The sequence below is a fragment of the Agelaius tricolor genome, unplaced genomic scaffold (assembly GCF_023055355.1).
Source record: "Agelaius tricolor isolate 1412-34295 unplaced genomic scaffold, bAgeTri1.0.p SCAF_13, whole genome shotgun sequence".
In the NCBI taxonomy this organism is placed as follows: domain Eukaryota; kingdom Metazoa; phylum Chordata; class Aves; order Passeriformes; family Icteridae; genus Agelaius; species Agelaius tricolor.
The window spans coordinates 15,825,897-15,834,863 of record NW_027269273.1 but is presented as its reverse complement, the minus strand read 5'-3'; positions in this window follow the sequence as shown (position 1 = coordinate 15,834,863).

Below are 8,967 nucleotides of genomic sequence, written 5' to 3'. Positions count from 1 at the left end.
AAAGATTCATCATTCAATTTAAATATTTTTAAAAATTCACTTTTTTACCCCCTCACTCTGCTACATGAAGTCATCAAAACTGAGTCTGTGTCTCTTGATCACTGACAGATCCTCAAGTACTCTAATTGGAGGTTAACAGCCCTAAAAAGAAAGAGGCAGAAGGAAGGAAGAAGAGACAACAGCAGGCAGCAAGTTTGCTTTTCTTACAGCAACACTGAAGAAGGGTCTTCAGGCAATGTAGGGAATAGCAACTCATAAATATTGTGAAGGAGAGTGGAGAATGAAGCTCGTGTGGAGTACAAAAAATATTCAAGAGGTGCTGTCCACTAAGGGGGATCTCTGATGTGTGAATGGAAGCTCCAGAAAGGGGCTGATAACATTACCCTGCAATTTTGCTGTATTTACAACTTGATTTAAAGTCTCATCACAAAGGCCCCTTCCAGAGTTTTTGGATTCAAATGATTTCATGATGTTAGGGGTTTGTGGGGTATTTTTGGCAAAGTTAAGTAGATAAGACTACTGTATCCTAATGGCACTTCAAAAAAGGTTCCTTAGTGGTTTTTTTTAGTACTGCAGGGAAGTTGGTAATACTGAATCTGTACAGAACAATAACCTGATGTGACTGTTGTTTACATAGGCATGAAACCTGTGACACATCATAAGAACTTCTGTGCATGATTCTGCCAGGAATACAATGAGTGACGTTGTGCCCATCCTCCCCGGCTCCAAGCTAGGACCCAAGCTGCATTTCATGTTATGGCAGAAGGTAAAGGGACCACATCCTGCTGTGCTGGAGGAGCAGGATTGTGGCAGCACTGGGTTCCAAAGGGCCTTTCAGAGGCACACCTGAATTTTGTTTGCTCCAAGTGGCAGTTTGACCTACAAATGAGCCCAAGTTATGGAGAGAGAAGGCAGCAATAAAAACATAAAGCACAAGCTTCATCTTCTGTAAAACCACAAACGTTCTTTTGCTGTAGGCTCCAGCCAAGCTGTAGTCAGTGCCCAGATTAGGCCTGGGTTCTTGCAGTCCTTATTTTGATTCCAGTGAGTCCCAGTGTATCTTAGAAAGCTCTGCCTTCTTTTGTGAGACACTGACCGGGCTGTGGAGGATGGTGCCTTAGCTCAGTTTCCTGCTGAGTGATCTGAAGGTGGGCTCTCCTGCTCCCACACCAGCAAACATCACTGCAGGGTGCTGTGGGGCACTGCTCAGTACCAGTGCTCCTCAAAAGACAGCAAAGTTTGTTAGCAAGTGCTTTCATGAGGGCACCAAAAAGTGATCCAATCTGTGAGTAACAGGGTTGCAACACTTGGCCAAAGGCTCTACCTCTTGTTTCTGTCCTGCCAATTAAAAATAGCCCCCGGGCTAATGCCAGGGAATGTAACAGCCCAGCATGGCACAGGTGCAGGCTGTCAGTCAGGAGGCTGGAAATACCTAGAAAAGCACCTGCTCTACTGCAGGCTCTATGGGCTGATCATGAGGAGAGAGCAGAGGAAAAAGGAGAGAGGTTTGCAGCAGGCTCTGCTGAAGGTGGCCCTTGCTGAGGGCCTCTAGCTGCTCTGGAGATGACTCCTACCCAAAGGTGCTCTCCTGTTTGGTTGTTCTGGTTTTCTCTTAATCAGGCTGTTTCTCCAAGCTGTGGGTTGCCACAACTGAAAACCAGAGCTTTAGTTAAAGGTTGGTGTGTGCTTCTGGCAAACTGGAACATGGAATACCACTCAGGTGCTATCTCATCCCAGCACTGCAGAAATGGTGTGTTGATGATTTGGACTGGGATTCAGGCTGCAGGGACAGGCTGGTGTGAAGGCATGACTGAGTCAGGGCTGTACTGATGCGTGCACATTGACCAGGAATGGGGTTTAAATACCAGAATTCTTTTATTGTCTTCCAGGAACAGCCTCCTACAGGACAGTTAGTGCCAAATCCACAGACAGGCTCCTTTTTGGGCATTATCTCTACCCCATGCAAATGCACCTGCCCTGGCTGGTGTGGTTCACAGATGGTTCGCAGCCTGTGTCATTTTCACTTTTGCTTTCCAGGTGGATGTGGACTTTATCATCTGATGGCTGTTGATTTGCCCTTGATGCTCCATATACTATTTATAAATACAAGTCCCTGCTCTGCTTTTCTTACAGCATGGGAGAGCTGGCAATAAATGACAGAATAGCCCAGACCACTGCAGCACCACGGGAAGCCACAGGATCTTCCCTGCCAGCACATGGTGTGGTGAGCATGCCATCCAGAGGAAGACCATAGCCTGAGATTACCTTTATTCACATTCTGCCTAGATGTTCAAAGTTCAGTTCCAGCTAATCCAATGCTGCCATGTCAGATGTAGGAAGAATTTACACCTAGAGCTGCACAAAGATTAAGGACCTGTCTCTGGTCTTTGAGTTAATCTGAAGAAATCTCCCACATAAGGCTAAATGCACATATCATTATCATTGTTATTCTTGTTTCAGCTCTTAAGAGCCGCTGGTCACCAGACCCAGCTGTGCAAGATGTGGGAGTATAAACCCATTTGGATCCTGGGGCAGTAGGTGCTTGGGATGCAGGCCCCTGGTATCTCAAATGCCAGTCTGACCACTGAAGAACTCTGAGAATTCATTCTCAGACAGGTAACAAAGTTGCTGGCTTAGAAAGGAGGATTTCTTACTTCCCTTTGTAAGAAATGAGGGAGCTTAACTGAGGGTGGAGTGACAGATATATAAATTCATTCAGTGTTTCTGAAGCTATTTATCAGGAGTAAAATAAAGGTATTTTGGGGTCTTTAATCAAGAGTGCTGACTTTCTTTAAGATTTTATCTTAATGGTTAGTAACATGTGGTGTTCTTGGAAGGATTTTTCTGTTTTAGATCACTAAGAGTTCAGTTTTCTCTAAAGGTTCTTGTACATTAATGTTCCCAAGTGCAGACAAGAAAAGGCTGAAGTTGACTTGGATTCAGATCCATATTTTCTTGATTCCCTTCCCTCCCTTTCTTCCCTCAATCACAAAAGCCTTAAGAAAAAGTATGGCATTATCTATCTTCTAATCATCTTCCCTGGGATATTGTCCTGCAGGATCTGTGCTAGGCATGAACTAACTTGTCATCTTGCTACAAACACAGGCAGAGTAATTGAGGACTACCACCCTATTTAGATAAAGAAACTGAAGATGGGGGTGGCTGACAAGATTGCTGAGTCTTCCAGGATAGACCTGTGGGGAATCTCATGGCAAAACCTCAGAATCGTGCTCTCAGGCTGAGGATCTGTCTGGCACAAACCTTGTGTGCTGCTACATCCTGTTTGTTGCCTGAGTATAGGCCAAAGGTGAAAGATTTTTGGAAGGCCTTTTCTTCTGCCAGAAGTGATTAATGGAAAGCAGACGGCCAGCAGATCAGAATAACAGCCTGAGTGCCAGGATCCTGCCAAAAGAAGTATCCTTGTGCATTAGGATTTCTGAGCACTGGCTTTTGTCACTTGAACATCTGTATCCTGCTCTGGGGACTTCAAAGCACATCTGAGATTCATCCTCTTGGAAAATGAAAGCACAGTAGTCCCAGGCATGCCAAAGGTTGCAGTGGGCTCAATCAGACAAGCCTATTATACTGCCCTGGCTTCTCAGAGAGCTTATTTAAAAGAGTGAGAATATCTTCAAATAAGTCTTCTGTATATAAATTCCCTGAGCTGTAAGAAATCAGGACTACAATAAAAGAAAATAAACACATTACTAATAAAGCTGCCTGGAATGAAGAGCTGAGTAAAACTTAAAAAAAAAATCACAAACAAAAAACCCCAAAACAAACCCCAACCTCCTGCCCCTCTACCCCCCCCCGCAAAAAAAAAAAAAAAATCAAACCCAAAAAACTGAGAGAGAGAGAAAAACAATGTTTGTGCAATTGTTCTTGGTCCCACACATGGTGCAGTCTAAGCCAGCTCAAAGAGCCTGATGGGATGGGAGCTGCTGGCAGTGCCAGCTGCAGAGGCATGGAGAAGACAAGGCTGTGCATTGATTGGCAGGTTGGATGCTGCAGAGGAAGGCCAGGGAGGCAGATGTATCAGAAAGTATCCACAGCAACACTTCACACTACTGTAACTGCAACTTGTGTCAGAAGAAAGCTGCCAACTCTATCGAAAATGGTGCTGGAGGCTGAAGGCTGGGAACAGAATGTCCCCCTCCAGGGAATGACCCCAGCTCAGCTGAGACACCCCAGGATGAAGTCCTACACAATATGACTCATGTTATATTTGGCACTTAGTGCAGCTAATCTTATGCTATAGTGCTGAACAAATGTTTACAGCCATATAATGGCACAAAGTGCAGAAGTTCACTGTATCTGAATCAGTCATCCTGGGCTGGGCTCGTGGATATACAGCCTGGAACTGCATTTGATTAATGCAAAAGGCATCTTTATTTTAGGATTTTTGGTTTTGTTTTTGTTGGTTCTTTTTCATAACCTGAGAAATTGTCAAAAATATTGGATATCACAGGGTTTGATTTTCAAAGGTAGATTCTTTGGCGCTTACTGGCTTGAAAGTGTTTGAAAAAAAACCACTTTATTCACACTTGCAAAGTGTAGATATTTTATTTACTGCTGCTGGGTGAATTTTCAATGATGGCAGGACTCTGGTTGATGATGCCACCAAGCTGAGGCATGTTTGGCTGCTGCTTGATGGAGCTGTTTCCTGTGTCTAAACAGAACCAAGAGCTCCATGTAAAGCATTTTGCAAGCTTTATCTTTGTCATTCTCTAGCTTCTATTTTAGTATTCTGTATAATAAATCTTATATTATTATCCTCTGATCTCCTTACAGTCTTCTCCTATGAATGTCTAATCTTGGTGGACGGATCTAGCACATTGAAGGATGACTTTTGGGTAGCTGCTGATTTAATGATACTGGAAATGCAGAATTGCTAACATCAACCATGAGACTCCCTGCATAGCTGAATCTCTATTTCTTCTATTACTTGCAACCTTGGTGCAGCAAGATATTTTTTTTCATTTTTTCCCTTTTATTCTCTGAAATAATTAATATATCTAGGTTATTCTAATTAGTGGCTTTCTATTACAGTCATAAAAAATTATAAATTTTGTCCCTCTTACCAGGAGAAATAGGGAGAAGCTGTATTATCAAGAACGCACAACAGTTGAAGCCTGACTCAGAATTCTAATTACTGTGGTTTGGTTGAATCTCCAAGCCTGTCTGCAAGAAGCATAGAAGTATTGAAATAAAATAAGATTTTTTTCTTTTTTTCACAAGGATACCTGGGGTGGGATAACTTAAATCAGTTTGGCACATGGGACTGGAGACCTGAGAAGTCAGATTTAGTGCAAATAAGACAATAGAGAGAAAAGTTTCTAAGTTTCTCAACTCCTGAAATGCACGAAGTCAAATATCCATTTACTGAAGCATACCAAAACCATTTCTATTTCTCGGTTTCATGGGCCCTGTCAAACAAAAATGCATGGATTCACACAAGGAGACCCTTGGATGTGCTGGATGACTGTATACTTCCAATACTCCACTTAGGAAGCATAACTAAGCTGTTGATGTTCACATGGAAAATACATTTGTAGACAACCACTACAGAACAGCAGGGTTTATAATATGCTCAGTAAGTTTCTAAAATGTTGGAAGCTATTTCAGAAAAAAATGTTCAACTTGTTTCAAGATATATATTTTTACTACATTCATGAACTTAATATGCAGTGTGTACCTAAGTTTTAATCAAAATGCAGCTGGAAATGTGAAGTTAAAATGTATATAATAATTTATTGAATTGAATTGTAGTTCTTTGTTATATTCTATTTCTTAAGGTTATATTTTCTTTTTGAATCATGTGAGTTGCCTGGAAACTTTCACCCTGGATCTGAAAACATCCTACCATCCAGAAAACTTTATCTCTACATGATAAAAATGGAGCAAAGGCTCACTTCTCTCTCTGAAAGGACTCCTTCCTTGTGATCACTCCTTATGATCAATGACCCACGTGCTATTTCTCTATATATGTCCTGGCTAGCCTCTTAATGTTTATTACTTCCTTAATCTGTTGCTGGGTTAATTGAATCATTGGCCCATGTCCTGCTGTGAATGCCCATGCAGAGACAGAGGTCTGTTTGCTTGAGAGCCCTCAGTGACATTTTTTAGAAGTATATATTCTGTGGATCATTACTTGTAGAGCTTTGTCCTAAAGATCTGTCTTGGGTTCTGGTGGTAAGTGACACAGATGAAGTGAGTGACACTGAGATTTTCCACAACCTGCACCTGTGAGCCCATCTGTAACCACACACTATCCATTTTCCACAGCACAGGCTTTTCAAGTCTCTGCAGCATATTGTATCTGAAAGCCAGCAATTTTTAGCAATAGCTACTTCTACTAGTAGGCAGCAGCATCAGACAAATGCCTCTCCAAACCATTGTGTAGGAGAAATTTTTGAAATGCCTGAATTGTAAAAATGTGGTGAATGTGTTCTGAGGGTGTGAAATAGGTATGCCTAGACATGTCTTCCTTCCAAACAGGGAAGGGACAGCTAGGAAGTGGTTTAGTTTTACTTTAGAATGGTGCATGATTTCTCCTGGTGGTTTGGCTGTATACAAATATGGCCTCTTTAGACTGTGATATGTCATATTGTTGTAGCTGTCTTGTTACCTTTGAATGTGGAGGATTTTAGTGTGTGTAGATTTTTAAGCAATATCTTATCTTTCTTTCTATTACATGCTGTGATAGTCTTACACCTGGGTATGCAAGTTTTTCAAGGTGACATTAAAAAATAAAAGTGGTAGTTATGTAAGGGTTGGAAAGCAGGACAATTTTTTCAATGTTCACTTTGTGCTGGGCTGTACAAAAGAGGTCAATGTCATTACTCCCTTTTTGCAGAAGGACAAAGATTCTTAAAGAGAAGCGAAATTAATTGCTTGAGGTAAACCTGTAGTAAAGCCCTGATTTTTTCATTCTTGTCAGCAGACACCTTTGCCCTTAGTCCTGTCACAGTTCATTATTCCCTTGTATTTGTACTTGTGCTTCTGCCTTTGGATTTTGCACCCTTTTCTCTTTCCTCCTGAACAGAGAAGGCATTTAGAGGGACTTTCTATTCTGCTCAGAACCACAGCCAAATTTACAATGCAGGGTTAAATCAGAAATCTTATTTCACTGTTTCAGCTGTGGGATGCAGTGTGCACAGGTGCTCTGGGGAGATGGCTGAGACCAATTACATTAAGAGCAGAGATTAAGTGTGTGCCTCCATCAGTACACCCTTAACAGAAATCAATTGCCAGACTGTACCAGGGGAGATCCTCCTGAAGTTTATAGGTTGAGTGGGTGAATTTGGGTGAATTTTACTAGACAGCAGAAGGGCAATTTTTTCATGTGATATCTGAAATATCCACCTCAACATGAAATACATAGAGCTGTCTCACATCATTTTAAGAACTATTTCAATTGGGCAAACAGCATTTTTCCTTATAAAGCACTGAACATTTTAATTAAAACTTCAGAAAATATGATCTGAGCTACACAAATTTCTGGACTAGAATCTCCAATGTGATTAAATAAAAATGAATCAATGAAATAAGGTATTACTAAAATAAGACATTTACTGGTGGTGATTAGGTGGATCTATTTATAAGAACCACTATCATGAGCTCTGCTGCACTGAGTCCAGCACTGAGCACCTGGACACTAACTAGAACATGACTGTACATATACACTCAAATTTCTGTGAAAGAGGAAAAATCTACCACAGGTCCTTTTTTTTTTTTTTTTTGTGTGTGTGTGAGTGTGAGGGTGTGTGTTCTATTATCTCATATTCAAATGAAAATTCAACCATTAAAGGACTGGATGAATCACAATTGCTGGCAAAGTTTGCTTACGTTCCACATGCCGTGGAAGGGTATGGACTACACAGTTTTTCAAGAAAATCATGCAGGCAGAAAAAGTAATAAATTCGCTACTTTTATATTTCTTCGCATGACTGCTGTCAGAATACAGCTGTAGATAAATGACTTCTTGTAGGTTTGTCCTATCAAGACAAGCCTCTCCTCGCAGGTAAGCAGCAGTGTCAGCTTGCTCCGGGTACAGTCCAGCTGGTCACAGAGCAATCGCTTTTCCGTCAGCTCCGTGGCTGCTGCCCGCTTCCCACGGAGGCGCTGCCGGGTGCGCAGGAACACTCGGTGAACTCCGGCATGTCAGTCAGCTTTTAGAAGGACGGTGCCATGAGCCTGAGCTCCCTCTGTGTCACTGTCTCCTCTTCCAAAGCCTGGGCTGTGTCTCAGCACTCCCAGCACCGTCTCGGTGGCGCAGCCGGCCGGGAACGCCTGCCCTCCGCTGCCGCGCTCCCGCAAGGCAGCGCCCAGGGGATGACGGGGAATGTTAGGGAATGACGGGAATGTCAGGGAATGACGGGGAATGCCAGGGAGTGAAGCGCTCCGAGAAGAGCAGGCCCTGCCGGGGCTGCAGCACACAGCGGCGGCGCTCGGCCGGCACTTCACCCTTCATTCCCGCAGGATAAAACCGGGGCCACCCCGCGCTCCTTAAGGCTGTGGATCAGCTTACGGCTGGTCCCGCTCGCTCGGGGTCCCGGGCACCGCACCCAAAGCCGACCGCGGCAGCCGCCGCAGGCTGCGGGACCCGCCGGCCAGCTCAGCCTCGTCCTGTCCCACAGCACCAGCATCCTTCCCACAGCACATCTGCTCCAAGAACCTCCTGCTTTCCCCTCGCTAATGACCCATGGATCTTCCTTCCCACCCAGAGGCGATGGTGCCTTTCGGCCTCCGGAGCCAAGGCACGATCTGTGTCAGAGCTCAGCCAGCCTGGCCCGGCTGGGGCTTCCTCGAAGTCCGAGCCCATTTGGGGCAGGAGCTCAGGTTCCAGCAGCCTGAACCTGCCCCAGCCTGGCTGTTGTACATGGCCTGCCATCACCTGCTGTGCTTGTAAAGCCCGCTACAAACAGGCACCTTAGAAAGAGAGGGGACCTTAAAAAATACCTACTT